Raw genomic sequence first — 15,290 nt, 5'->3', positions numbered from 1 at the left:
TTCACTGTTGGTATGTCTAGGCTCTTAATTAAAATATGGTGGTGTCAGACCTCTCATGTGTACAATTATTTGCAGGTTGTCCACATTACTGCCTCATATTTTGGTCAATATCTCATGCACAGCTTTTTCTGGCAAATAACTCTGGGCTCAGGTCAGACTATAGTGTGAAACATTAAAGTTTCAGACTTCATACCCTTCCAAACATCCCAAAAAATGCAGACCCTGTTACTCTCTGAACTGTCTGCATTTGTTGTAACATTATTTGTAATGTGTCCCTGGTTTTGGGCCTTTGCTCCACATATTTTATTACTTGGTCCAGATGGGTTCCTGTAAGAGGTTGTGGGGTATGGGCAGTGATTATCCTGCTGTGAGTATGTGTGTGGCTTGCAAGGTGCTACAGTGACATTATTACCTACTAGCTACCAACTAGCATGGCCGTTTCTGTTCACACACCACTATTATGGAAATCCACTAGTTTTGATAGTAATTCTAAATGGCATGATTTTTGTACTACACATCTATATTCCCTTTACATTCATTCCTACTATTACATGATATATTTATTTTAGCACAATGTTCTTGTATAAGATTCATGGCTTAGTGGTAAGTCATGCAGACTACTGTTTCCAAGGTCCTGGGTTCGGTACTGCCAGTGGGATATTATTTTGCTTCTGAACTGTCTACAAGAGCTGTCAATCAAAGTGACTAAGGCACTTTTAAGCAGTTGTAACCGGGTTAGCGCTGGTTTGCGTGGAGCTCACGCATGCGCACTGGCATTTAGCTCCGCGCACACAAGCGCACACCCGCTTACAACCACTTAAATGTGCTTACTCTTGCGCACACCCGCGCTATTTTCTTTGAAAGAAAAGAAAATGGGGAGACAGGAAAGTGGTGAAAAAGGGGTCACAAAGAGTGTAAGACAGTAGGGAAACAAGCTTGGGATGTGCAGGAGGGATGTAGGTAAGGCCCATAGCTGCCCATTTCTTCATCAGCAACAGCTGTGCATATGTATGTAATTTGGTGTGACATTTGAAACCTTCCACCCCTGAGAGAGGTGTCAGGACAACAATAATACTTGTTGTACAGCCAATTGTAATTGATAGGTTCCATGTCCAGCAGACATGTGTGTGGAATGGGCAGCTATGTATGGGGCGTAATTTTTTTGTGGGTACAGAGTGCCCTTTTTTTTTTTTTTTTTTTCAGATGAGTGGTATGTCAGGTGAAGGAAGTCGGTACAGCTGGGGAGGTAGGTTGGGTAGGTAAGCAGACAAGACAAACAAGACGCATACAGGGGCGGTGTATGACATGTGTGGGGGTGTTACACAATTGACGGGGATGGAGGTTTGGATATCCAGAGCCCATGAGCCCACAGATGGCAACAGTGGAACTGATATCCCCACCCATAGGCAGTTGCCACTGTTCCTTCACTGCCCAGGACAGGGCAACAGGCATGCCCATTAGTTGCGCCACCCGTGCCTCGAGCTGGCGTAGGGGCTCGAGAACAGAGTCCTGAATCTCCCTACGCACCACAGTCCGGGCGCTATGGAGGGTGAGTGGTGGTTCTCCTCCGGCCACACTTGCAGAGGGGGGGTGAGCCCCATCCCCTGCAGCACTTCCCCCCGCAGGTGGCACAGGGCCACCAGAAGAGGGTCTGGACTTGGCACTAGTGCCAGGTGCACTCGCCAGCTGAGGTGGGAGAGGTGGGTCCGCTGGAACCCGCCTTCCCTGTCGTCCTATGTTTTGCATTATGTCATGACAGTTTGGGTTAGTGACATATAATACCATTCACAATTAGTTGTAACAGCATGCATTAGTATTCCCATTAACCAAACACCCAGATATTCACACCATTGAACAGCGTGCATAACACATGCATAATTTGAACAGAAATACACAGTCCAACAACATGCAGGGTTAATTGATGGCAACAGGCCATCAGGTGTGGATGTATGAACAGGGCAGATGCATCAACGGACATGCAAATATATATGACCCAACAGGACAAACATCCACAGGGGTGTTAATTGTGATTGCACATACCATTTTCACGTGGAATGGGTTATATGTGGTTATAGGGTGGGGTAAAGAAAGTAATATTAACACCTTCGAATAACAATACATATGCTGTACATTTCTAATAGCTACAGTTATATATACACTACTGTTCTGACTACAGTTTCCTATATGATAACTATTTCAACTTGGTGATAGGACTGTTACTGCAACATCAATATACATTTTATGGTTCTTCATACACATTCATATCTAGCTTTGTTCAGCTACATCATCCTGCTACATTTGCTTCATATAGCTGTAGACAAGTGTGGATGTACAAACATCCTATCTGCATATTGCAGACTGAGAGCAACATATCCAGATTTTGGGATACACATTCCAGATGCAGCAACACTTTGAACAGATTTTGATGTTTGGTTTTGAATCTCACATGCATTTCATTCTGTCTTGACTGCAGTATACTTTATTCAGGGGTTATTACTACTGTATTGCTGGATTCATGACACTTTCTCACACTCTCTCACTTGCTTTCATTTTACTATTCAGGATGGTACTTACTTCTAGGCTTTATTGACATGTTTTACCTGTAGTTATTACAATCCTTTCCAGCAGTCTCACATCTGTCATGTTTCAGTATTTCCACAGGGATATATTTCACACATGTGATTTCATCATCTTCTGCAGCTATACTTTTCAGCCTGCTGCAGGTTGTGTACTATATTCTTACAGGTAGGGCATTTTTATTTCAGAATATATGTCAGACAGTTTAATTTTTCGGTTTAACTTACAGGCTGAAACATACTTTTGTAATCAAGCAATACTTGCATACACTTTCACACTGTTACTTGCAGATTTTCTTCCTTACTGACTACACTGCACTCTTTTGCTGACTGTCATACTTTTATATTTCTTTACAGTTACTGGTAGTGGATTACTGACCTACCTGGTGGCGCAACCGCACCAGCCTATCGCCATAGGCTCTGCGGTTCGCAGAACGGACACCTGCAGCTGTAATATAAATTAAGTAATATTGGAATACACATCTCCATAATATCAGCTAGTTTAATTTCTTACATACATAATTAAATGTTACTTACTCAGTAGTGGGGCGTTGGGTGTTTGCCGGGCCTCCTGGATCCAAAGGTTCAGTTGGTCCTGCTTGCGTCTCTTCAGGTCCGCATGGTGGTGATGGACCTGCTCACCAGTCCTTGGAATCCCTGTGGCACTGGTGAGATCATGAGCCAACCGGTCCCACGCCTCGGCCCTGTATGCTCCCCAGAGGACCTGGCCCTGCATGAGTTGGACCTCATGATTATGGACTAGGAGCCAGACCATGTACCTGGACTCCTCAACACCCCACCTCTGTGCTCGAAAGCAACTACCCTCTTCTACTCCTGTCATTCTGCCTGCAGGTCAGTTCTATAATCGTTTATGCTGTGTATTCCCACCTATGGGGCTTATATAGTCCGTTTTTCCCGCACATATCTGTCATTGGCCATTTTGAAATTGTATCAACTTCAGTAAACCTGCATTGTCATGCTCCAGTTTGTATTCATTCCTATATATTAGCTATTATTGCATTTCTAGGTACTGCTGTCATGGCTTAGTGGTTTGGTACCTTGACTATGATGTATAGTATCCTGGGTTCGAACCTGGCCACTGCTTTTTATTTTTCATGACTGTCTAGACATGCTGATGGGTGTGTCTGTGTAAAGGCAGTTTTGATACGGGTTGCTCAATGTTGCCCATCGGTTAGCTTGTTTACGCGATGCGCAGCTCCGCGCAAATGGGGTACGCTGCTTTAAGCCTCATTTGGCTATTGGCACGCATATTACGCTCAGCTCAGTTAGGGGCACATAGATTTAGTGTGTTAGACCACTGCTCAGCTACAGGCACTCATTTTGCACCAGTTAAACCACTGCTCACCTATGGCAGATGCACTCACTCTGTTAAACTGTAGCTCAGCTATGAGCACATCTGGCATTTTTTATTCTTTTGTTACCTCACATTTCTTCAATATAAATGGGCTATTTCATTACATTTTACATAAATTGTGGGTTTTATGTGTACATTTTTGTCAGGGACTTGTTTCCTGCTTATTTTGCAAAAAAAAAAAAAAATTGGTGTTGTGGGGGCTCGAATCATGAATGCCTGCTCTTCAGCCAACATCTCTACTGCTACGCTATTGCTTCCTGGCTTATTTTGCATATTTAGTTCTTATATGCTTTCCCCTGACTGCTAACTGTAGCTGCGTTACGGGCACGCCCGCGCAAACGAGCGCACTTACGGTTAAACATTTTTACAATTTAAAAAAAATATATAACATATTCATTTATATATTTTATGTTCATAGTCTGTGGGGGCATGTGTTGTGTTGTGTTTATTCACATTTCCGTGGACTCTGTTGTGGATGTCTACTTTGGGTACTTTTACACTTCTGGGGGTGTGTCCGCTTGCAGGGCTCGGCCTACGGACACGCCCCCTACTGTCTTACACGAACCGTGTTAGACGTAGGTGTGATTCAGCATGCTCTCATGAATATGCAAAGCATGCTGACATCACTCCGTTTAACTGCAGCCTCCGTGTAAGAGTTATAACTCTTACACGGAGGCTTCATGAATCCTGCCCTATGCGTTTTTTGTTTCAGAATGTATCTTTAAATTTTATCTTTGAGCTCTTGGGGAATGGTGACTAGACGTTCGTGAACATGTGACTTTTCAGTCACCATTTTTAAAATGTGACAGTGTTTAACAGTTAGATTCTGAGTGTTTATTAACAGAAAAAAAGTCTTTATATCATTTCTGTAACTCCTTTCATGCAGTTTTGTGGAACCTTTTCTTATCTACACTTATTCTTATAAATATTTGAAAAAATATATAGTGCCTTTTATTCTGCTGTAAGTTTTAATATTTTTTAGGTCACCAAAAGTTTTTTTTTTATTTACTTTTACATCCGTGTCATTTCGGCATTTTTTTTAATGCAGAGGTTAATGAAAACATATAAATTATCAATACATTATTATTTTGCACACACTAAAATGTTCATACTTGTGGGTTCAACAACAGCACTTACAGTCTGACACACTACTGAAACGACCATTGTACAACAATTCCAGTTTGCTTCTTGTTCTGACCTAGACCATCAGTATTTTCACTGCCCGTATCCATAGCTAAATGTCTCCTTTTTTTCTTACACAGTTCTTGAAACCCCAGTATTCATTGCTAATGGAAGCTGTGGCATCATGGGTTATGTACACACCTCATGACATCACGTTTCTTTACTGCTCAAAATGAGTAAAAGTGCATTTCGGTGGAACACCAGAGAAATTAATTGTTAGCTATTTTAAAACAGTCACCTGATTTGCTCTGTATAAATGGCCCCTTCTCACCTAGCACTTGCACACAAATTACTTGCTATCTCTGACCTGCAATCAGTCATCTCCTTTGCTGAATGAGTTAGAAGGATTCATTAATACTTAATATTAATACTGCTCACATTTTGCATAGTTACTAGATATCATATGTTATACTACTAAATTTGAATTTCATCACTGTATTCTCTTTCTAAGCACTGTTTGCATATTGGTACATAATCTGAAAACAGTTTTATCCATGTGTTATGAACAAGCCTACCCGATATGTTCATCGATGCTGGATTCTGTAAGTACAAGCAGAAGTGACCATAGTGATCTATATACTCTTTTTCAGTAAACTGCTAAAGTGATCGTATGATGTTTATAAGTAAAACTCAATCAGTGATTGCATACATCAAATGGAAAATAACATTATATCATAAGCAAGGCTACTCAGTCTTCTCTCCAAATGAAAACAGTTGAATGCAATATAAACAATCATGAGTAGGATACCTTCATCTGAAATCAACAAAAGAAAAAATTCTGTAATAATTCCACAGGGAAAGCATCAAGACAGCATTAACAGGGAGCTTCCTAAGAAACAAGATAGTAAGATGTTACTTCCCCTCACTATAGACACAACTCCATGACTGTGAGCACAGGTAACCTTCTGATTGAACCAGCTCAGAGTAGGAGAATAGTCCTTTATCTCAAGGTTTTACATACATGATGTTAATACTGTGCCGATCTTCAATGTCAGTTGCATTTCAAAGTTTTTTACCATGATTTATGACACAAGAACACATGGCCAACAACATAATTACGTGAGGAATATTTAAGGATATACATATTGTAGACCAGCCCTCCAAATACAATATATTCATGCTCAGCTGAATGAATGCATCTTTTTGCTCTGGAGTAGCAAAACCTCCTTTATACCCAGTACTGAGGGAGAACCCCATCATCAAACCAGTCTGATACAAATAAAGATGAAATCAGCAAACCTTGATGAAGTTATAAAACAAAAATAGTAGCATTGTAAGAATGTCCTGCCCTAAATGAACTTTCAAGGGATCACTTATAAATAAATACAAAGCACCAGTGGAGTCCAAAATAGCAACTTGAGGTAAACACCTCTATGGTTTGATGCAAAATGCATATGATTGTATTAAACAGAGTTTTGAATCTGCAGACTTTGGCTTTATTCTGTTACTACTTGTTAGTGGATTTTGTGGCAATTGTGATTTTGGGAGTAGGCATAAATTGTAATATCTAGTACAGTATCATCAAACCCTGCAATGTAACGTGTTATTTACATTTGCTTGCCAGGGAAGTCTAGCTGGACTGAAGCCCCATTTCATTGCGTAGGCTTGGGGAGAAAAGCTCCATAATGAACATTACAATAGATACAAATTTATTTGCACATTTAAAAGCATTATTCAAGGCAACTTGTGCTAAGCAAGACATACAACCTCACAGAGCTGGATTATCATGATGACTCTCACTTGTACTCCCTATACAAGATGATACCTGTGGTTTTAAAGCCATGCCCGGCAATTCTAGTTGAGGAATTAGAGAGATATCATTAATAAATAGTAACATGGAACAGCCCTTGATCCTCACCAGTGAGCACTGCAATGATCTTAATTCAGTCTCAGTCACAGAACCTCTTAAATTCATCTTTTTCAAATACCCAGCTAACAAATGTCACTCATCACTGTGAATTCGCAATAAGTCTAGCATTGTCCTTTACTACTACAGCTTTTGTCAAACTGAATGCAATCACAAGCATTTTAGTTGCTCCCATACCCCACTGGGTAATTTGTTAGAAAATGGTTAGTTAAAGGAAAGCTAAATTAATGGTTTTCTTGATCTGATTGTATATTCATTAATTCATTTACAGGGTGAGCGGATTTATCCCACTGAAATCTTTTCAAACCTGACCCATGCATAAACATCACATGGATTAACAGAAACTTTAAAGTAAGCTGATAAACTGCACTAAGTATAAGCACAGAGGTGTACAGTTCTAAGAAGTCCTAAGATAGGAACATTAAATGATGTTAAATAAAAAACAGATACATGAAAAGATGGATATAAGCATGATTGCATTAGCACACAATGTCCAGAAAATGTTGCAGGCTTTTATTGTTGAACAGGCTACTCACATATATTCCCATAAATGTTATATTTGGTCTATTCTGGAGGGGTTACATGTCTGTAGCTTTTCAGACACGAGCAGTAAACTGAAATCCAGTTTTGCGTGCCAACTCATCAAAGGTCATGCACTATAAGACTGTCTTCAGGTCAAGAGAGGATGGCAACACATTAATGTTTGGGAAGTAAAGGAAGAGAGTGCATGTAGAGGATTTAAACAGTGGGACAGAGATTGGGAGTGATGTCATCTTGGAATTTTGAAGACTTGGACACCAGCAGTTAGATTCTGCCTTCCTTTTTGGAAATATGAACAGCCTTATTATGATCAGACAACAGTGCATAGTCATAAAATTGCAGATTTTGCTTCAGTGTACTTATAAACACAAAGGAGGTTTTACTAAAAACTTATCAAAAATAGGGTACCCATTCTCATATCACCTAAGTGACTGCAAAGCTGTAGTGAATGCCGTTTTTGTTTTGTTGTGCAGAATTTTTGTTCAGAACATTGTGCAGACATGTTACTAGAGTCAATGCAAAAATAACTCAATGTCTGTAGAGGGTGACATCTTCATGCTATTAGGGATGCATCAGTCACGGCTTCTGTTTTATTTTGGTTGTTCAGACAACCTGATCTTTGTTTTCAGTATGCTAACCTTCAAGAATAAGGACAGTTTCTTTTGAACCTGGAACACGTTTGAGAAATCATGCTGTAAGCTTAATTTTATTTATTGTTTTACTTTGCATCAATGGAAACTGTCTGTACATAATGCTATAACATCTTCAGCAAAGTAATTATATTCCAATGTATTATGAAAGCTGTCTAAGCCTTTTGCCATTTTATGTGACCAGATTTATTTTCACAAATACCTTTTTGGAGATGATACAAACTCTGATTAGGTGGAACAGCATCACTGACCACAACATTAAATCTCTTAAGCTTTATGTAAAGTACACACACACACACAAAATTTGCGAATGCTACTGGCATTTGTTACAAGTAATGATACCTCCTGATTCAAACAAAGATGAGAAGAAAACAAATGTGCATTTATCAGGACAAATACAACCTTACTACTTCTATCAGACAAAGAAAACAGAAACAGCACCAATCAAAATTCATATTGAGCAAAACATCTAAACTTTATTTATATAACATTAGACAAGTGGCATCAAAAGCATGTCCTTTTATAGACTGCAAAAAGAATATCCTCAAACTGCAGCAAACTTAGTAGCCTCTGCAAAGGAAACATTCTAAGTCTGCCTGTGATTGTTTTCAGCCATCTCACTCCCACACATATTAGTATGACTCATGTTTGTCCTACCACCTACTGTCTAGAGGACAAAAATCAAAACAGTCCATCAAAGCAAAATGCTCTGAAATTTGTTTGTGTCCTTAAAAAGTCAATTTGAACAAAGTTAATTCTTTTAAATAAGCAATGGTTGCAGGATATACTAAACAGACAACAACTAGAATACCATACTAAAAGGATAAAAGGCCTAAACAGAAATGTTCTACATGGACTGTCTCAAAGCTGTCACTATACGCAGTATCCTACAGACTACTAAGAGATTGTGTGTGTCTGGCATGCAAGGCATTCTCTGACACAATAGTGATGGGGTTTATTGCACATCAGCAAGTCTACCGTCATCAAAAATAATCATTCTAGGGATCTAAGCCTCTTCTGCAACATCAACAGAATGGTTTAGAGGGACAGGTATGTCTCACAGAGGATACTGCTGTTCTAGAACATACTCCCCAACCACATTAAACAGGGTTCATCCCTATCCATAATCAAGCAAAACTTTGATCTATGGATGGAAATAGAAAGTGTACCTTAGGACTGACCCCTGTACTACTAATGGACAGAGGCAGTTCCTAAATGATTTATCCCATGCATGGATCCTATCAAATTATTCATAGTATGATCCCAGTTATTCTCATTAGAGGTAATATTTAATTATCAACCAGGGGATGGGTTAGGCTGTTCTCTAATCAAATGATATAAGTTAATTTGAGCAGAAAAAGAGATATTGGCTAGGCTTAAAATGGCCCACAAGTGCAGCTAACCTAGTACTTACCTATGAACCTATGTGCTAACTAGTTAGAAAGATCCACATACTGGAAGATTAAAAGGAAACTCATGCTAACAAGACAAAACATGCGCAGGTATAAAGAATAAATATGCAGTGATTAAGAAATGAGAAATTTTCTCTCACTCAAGCATGCATCTAAACTCACACAAGCTAGATCACAACTTAATTTAACGTCAGATACCCAGCCATATGATAGAGATGAAAAACCTTGCCAAGTATCTCCCAGTTACTACATGCATCTGTGCCACATTCCACTCCCCTTAATATAGTTATGGTTAATGCATGTGATTACATTAAAAAAGCAACAATTAAAACAAATTTAATATACTACTATAGGCTATTACACTAAAATAATCTAGTAAGAATTCTCTGACAACTTTTTGATGGTTGTATCACACTCTCATACCTTGGCCTCTTTTCTGATTCTGGGAAGGACATCTGAAAGTGGGAGTCTATGCTGGTGGTGATAGTATTGGAATGGACCCTGTCTGGGACCCTGACTGACCCTCAAAGTGAGAGGCAAAATTTGATTGTGTAGCCACCAAATGCTGCAGGACTTCTTTTCGTTTATTCACAGCTAGAGCAGCAATCACATGGTATCTTGTTGTTATCCCTAAAGAGCTAACAGTGTCAGTTGTCTTATTACATTCCTCTACAACACTTGAAATGCAGACCATACAGAGTGCAACTGTTACAATATAGCTTAATTTTGGTTATGAATTCACAATATTCAGTATCATAATTAAGCAACCTAAACACGAGAAAAAATATTTAAACATGTAAGGAGACAACTGCTTTGAGTCATTTAAAATATTTTTGTCACATTCCAATGTAACTGTAACTCCGATTCCAGACCATTGCTGCCAACCCTGGCAGTACATAGGCATTTGACAGTTGTGGGAATGAATTATCAACCTCTATTTCCATTTTTCCAAGTCTGGAGTCACTTGCTCTTGGAAGGTTGGGTTACATGTTTGATATTGCTGCTTCCTCTTGTACTTCATAACAACCCTTCCTGGATTTGCACTGTGAAAGATTTTAGAATGTTAGTTTGCATTATTACAGCCTTGATCTGCTTTCTGAGAATATGGCCTAGGTTGTTTTGCACGACTACTCCATTACCTAGATAAAATACCTTAGCTGCTGCTGTACTTTCTCAGATTCTGGCACAGGTGTTGGTGTTAATAAGGCTGGTGAAAAATGGTAATTTTGCGTGTAACTGCACATTAGAAATTGAGCTGAAGACAGACGCAATGGCTGCGGTGCAGCATCGTGCAGCTATAAGCAGATAGCAGTCTCCAGGTCTTTATGATATACATTTTTAGATTATCTTTTGAGTGAATGCATATTTTGCTCAACCTCACTATTAGACTGCAGGTACTTGGGGCAAGATGATGTAAACAAACAGTCAAGAAGTAGCAAATCTAATAAAGCAATGGCATTCAAATTGTGATCTACTGTCCAGCACCAGAACCCTAGTATCCTGTGATGGTCAAAATGTCCTTTCAGTATTTGGCAACAGCCTTGAGAGATGTCTCAATTAATCCGATCAGTCCAGGATACCCGAGAGTAACAGTTCACAACCAGTAGCTAGTAGAACTCCTCAAACTAGAATGAATATTGGACTTCATATAGTAAAAGCTCCTCCATATTTTCACACCCTTGAATGCAAACGGCATTCATGGTAGAATGTGACAAACCACTCAGCATTGGAGGACATGCTAGATAAAAATAACAAATCATGGGTATGCTCTTTGCACTTGATAATGCCCAAGTAGAAGTCACAAATCTGTAATAGGATCAGTATTTTTAAGGCTGTGTGCACAGTCATTTCTTTTACCTTAGTATCAGAAATAAAGCTGGATTAACAGGGATACTTTCTTCTCATGCTAGTGCTTTAGTACTGCCACTTCAAACTGTTGTATCTCTGGGTCTACTTAGGTACTTCAGTAAACTCATCTAAGGCATGTCCCAGCAACTCTTTGTTAGTTTCTGTCATGAAAGCCCTGTGAGAGCATTTGCCACTTGTATTGTAATACCTTATTGAGGGAGCCTCTGTTACACATTTTCCCATTCTTTTCCAAGAGCACCCACAGCAGCAGGGGCACTTGAGAAAGCATGGGTATGCGTTTAGGCAGGCACTGAAGTAAAAACAAAAACATCTATCCTTTTGTCACTCCATCCCTGCTACAGTTGTACCTCCTCCGGTTCAGGTCTTTTGCTTCTTCATTAAACAAATGGTCCATGTATTAAATAGACTGGAAAAATAATTTAGCTCTTCTTTGGGACTCAGATTTATACAGTAATGATGCAGTCTGTCAAACAACCTGCCTACTACCTCCAAACCATGCTGGGTGTTCCCACATTGAACTCATCCAAATTAGTCAATACAGTCATGGGCAGCAGCACAGACTCTGTGTGGAATCTATCTGGGGAAAGGCTTGAACAGACCTACCACATTACACATTAGCTGAGGTGTACGGCTTCCTCTAGATAGGATTATTAGACTGCACACTATGTCAGGGCTAGCCACTCATTTGTGTAAAAATCTGCACTAGGCATGTAGTTTAACCAAAAATAGGGATAGGTATTTGTTGGTGATAGTTGGTTGAGGACCTGACCTACTCAGACTGGCTGACCAGTGTCCTGGATATAAAACCAGCTGCCCTGTCAAACATGAATTAAGGACTGCTACATTTAATACAGGTTCTCTGACAGGGCACACTTTTAAAGTGGATGATATGATGGGAAAGAAGAGGCTGGACAGTGGGTGTATTCAAGGAGACAAGATGGAAGGGCAGTGTAGCAAAGCCACTTTGTTTGGCATACAGATTCTACTACTCAGAGGAGGGCAAACAAGAAATGCTGCAGAAGAGTGTTGATGGACAGGCTTCAGAAGACAGTGAGGGATGCCATTAGAATTGGACTCATGGGAATCAGACTCCATTATAAGGATATGGCATTATTAATAATCTCAGGAAGAAGCCTATGCCCTACAACATGATTATGATAGTGAGGAAAAGAGTGCACTCAGGTAGCAGTTGCAAGACCTACTAGATAAAGTAGGACATGAGTTGGTGTTCATAATAGGTACCTGTGTGCTTATATTGGGACAGACAGGCAGAACACAATGTGATGAATGTCTGGGTCCACACTTGTAGGGCAACAGGAATAAGGGAGCAGAGGGCATTCCAGACTTCTGTTTTACAACTGGCTTGAAGGTGGAGAGCACATGACTATGCAAGAGACAGAGTCACAGGATCTCACACACACACACACACACACACACACACACACACACACACACACACACACACACACACACACACACACACACACACACACACACACACGTGTCCCAACATTCCAACTCTGGTAGACTTGTTTCTAGTATGCAAAGGAAAATCATCAATTGTAAAGTCATCCACAGTGAAATAACTATCCCACAGCATAAACCGCTGGTGGCCACAATCAGTTGTAGGAAGTGGTCCGAGAAGGCTCTATTGTTAATATTAACTAGGTTGAAGACCTGAAAGCTGGCTAGAGTAAAAGCACTTTACCTCAGAAAGAACAGGAAATAGGTGGACTTGAAGAAGATATAGAAATAAGTTGCATAAGAAAAGCTGGCAGTGGAAAGTAGACATCCAGGAACTTATCAAGACAAAGGAGGAGTGCAGTGGGAGACAGACAAGATAAACAAGGAATAATGGCTGGCTAACAAAGCAGCTAAAAGATCAGTAGAAATAGCAAGGAACAAGGCACCAGTAACACTCTAACAGCTTTTGGAAACTATCAGGCTGCAATTCAAGGACAGAAAGATGGTCATTAGGCACCTATCCTAAGAGGCGGAACCTGGCCATTAGTCCACAGGACATCAAAGGCAGACAGAAGTATTTCCAGCAGCTTTTGAATGAAGAAAGTTCCACAATAGCGGTACCGCCTAGATACAACCTAAAATGAAAGAGGAACAAGAGCTTGCCCGAGGAAAAACTGTAACACTAAAAAGGAAAATTAAGAAAGAGAAAGTAGCAGGCACAAATGAGGTCATGGCAGATATGATCAAGATGTTGGGTGAGTTAAGGGAGAAACAGCTCCAAAAGGTACGCAAAGCAGTATGGAGAAAGGCACATCTCAGATGAGTAGATAAGTATTCAGTACAAGGACAAAGAGGAAATTCAGAAATGTAGGCAGTACAGAGGTATCATACTACTGAAATAATGTGTGAAAATGCTGGACAAAGTGACTGATAAAAGTATACGCAGAGCAGTAGAAAGCAAGATGGGAGACTAACTGTTTGGATTCAGATCAGAGAAGAAGCTAAGATGAGGAAAGACTGCAAAATAGGCAGTCATAGACTTAGAAAAAGCATATGTCAGAGTCCCAAGAAAGCATATTTGGACAGTCCTGTGATAGTTTAAAGTCTTGGAAACATTGCTAGAATTAGTGCAGACTATGCAGAAGGACCCACAGACACATGTACCAACAGTATTTAGACTCACAGATGGGTTCCCGGTAGCACAGAGTGCTCATGAGAGTTCAACTTTGAGCCCAATCCTGTACATGTTGTTGATGGACTAGGTTAGCAAACAGGTTCTTAGGATAGAACAGCAAAACCGATGTATGTAAATGATGTGGTATCACAAACATACTTTAAAGAAGAACATACCCAAATGATAAGGGAATGGAATACAAAACTATATGCACATGGTTTAAAACTGAGTAAAAATAAGAGAGCTGTCATGACAGCAAATCAGGGAAATCAGAAGATGAAAACTGAGATAAAAGGGAACAGTGGAGCAGGTTATTAGCTTTAAAAATCTGGGAGAGGTGATTAAGTAGTGGGGAGGTTCAGTCTGAATGATTATGTCAAAGCTAGACTCACAGGGGGCTTCAGCCAATTGGCATACAGTGTCTGAGGTAGTGTGTGGCATGATAATGCCAAAGAGGCTGAAAAGTAAGCTGCACACAGCAGTGGTGCAACCAGTACTGTATGGTACAGAACTGGGATATAGTTAAGGCAGATCAGGAAGCTAGAGGTGAGGGAGATGAAGTACCTGGTATAGGTAACTGGATGCACAGTGAGGGAGAGATGAAAAAAGTGGGGGCATCAGAAAAGAAGCCAAAGTAGCTTCAAATATAGAGAATGTCAAAGGGAATAGATTAGGGTGGTTTGGCTACATTTGCAGGAAAGCAAAAGTCAATATGGTGAAGAGTTCATGTGAGATAGACAAGAAGAAACAAGGGCATCCAGCAAAGAGATGAGACCATATGCTGAAGAGTTCATGTGAGATAGACAAGAAGAAACAAGGGCATCCAGCAAAGAGATGAGACAATATGGTGAAGAGTTCATGTGAGATAGACAAGAAGAAACAAGGGCATCCAGCAAAGAGATGAGACAATATGGTGAAGAGTTCATGTGAGATAGACAAGAAGAAACAAGGGCATCCAGCAAAGAGATGAGACAATATGGTGAAGAGTTCATGTGAGATAGACAAGAAGAAACAAGGGCATCCAGCAAAGAGATGAGACAATATGGTGAAGAGTTCATGTGAGATAGACAAGAAGAAACAAGGGCATCCAGCAAAGAGATGAGACAATATGGTGAAGAGTTCATGTGAGATAGACAAGAAGAAACAAGGGCATCCAGCAAAGAGATGAGACAATATGGTGA

The 15,290-nt window shown here is 40.0% G+C and overlaps 1 protein-coding gene across 3 annotated transcripts in view; it reads right to left on the bottom strand.

Annotated features, from left to right (window-relative positions):
- Window positions 1-15,290, bottom strand: part of TENM1 (teneurin transmembrane protein 1) — a 3,721,864-nt gene that overhangs the window by 3,091,204 nt on the left and 615,370 nt on the right. The window lies entirely within an intron of this gene.

The sequence above is a fragment of the Protopterus annectens genome, chromosome 13.part0 (genome assembly GCF_019279795.1).
Source record: "Protopterus annectens isolate FY-2018-M chromosome 13.part0, PAN1.0, whole genome shotgun sequence".
Taxonomy (NCBI): domain Eukaryota; kingdom Metazoa; phylum Chordata; order Ceratodontiformes; family Protopteridae; genus Protopterus; species Protopterus annectens.
The sequence above is the reverse complement of the archived record's forward strand: the minus strand, read 5'-3'. Positions and strand labels throughout refer to the sequence as shown.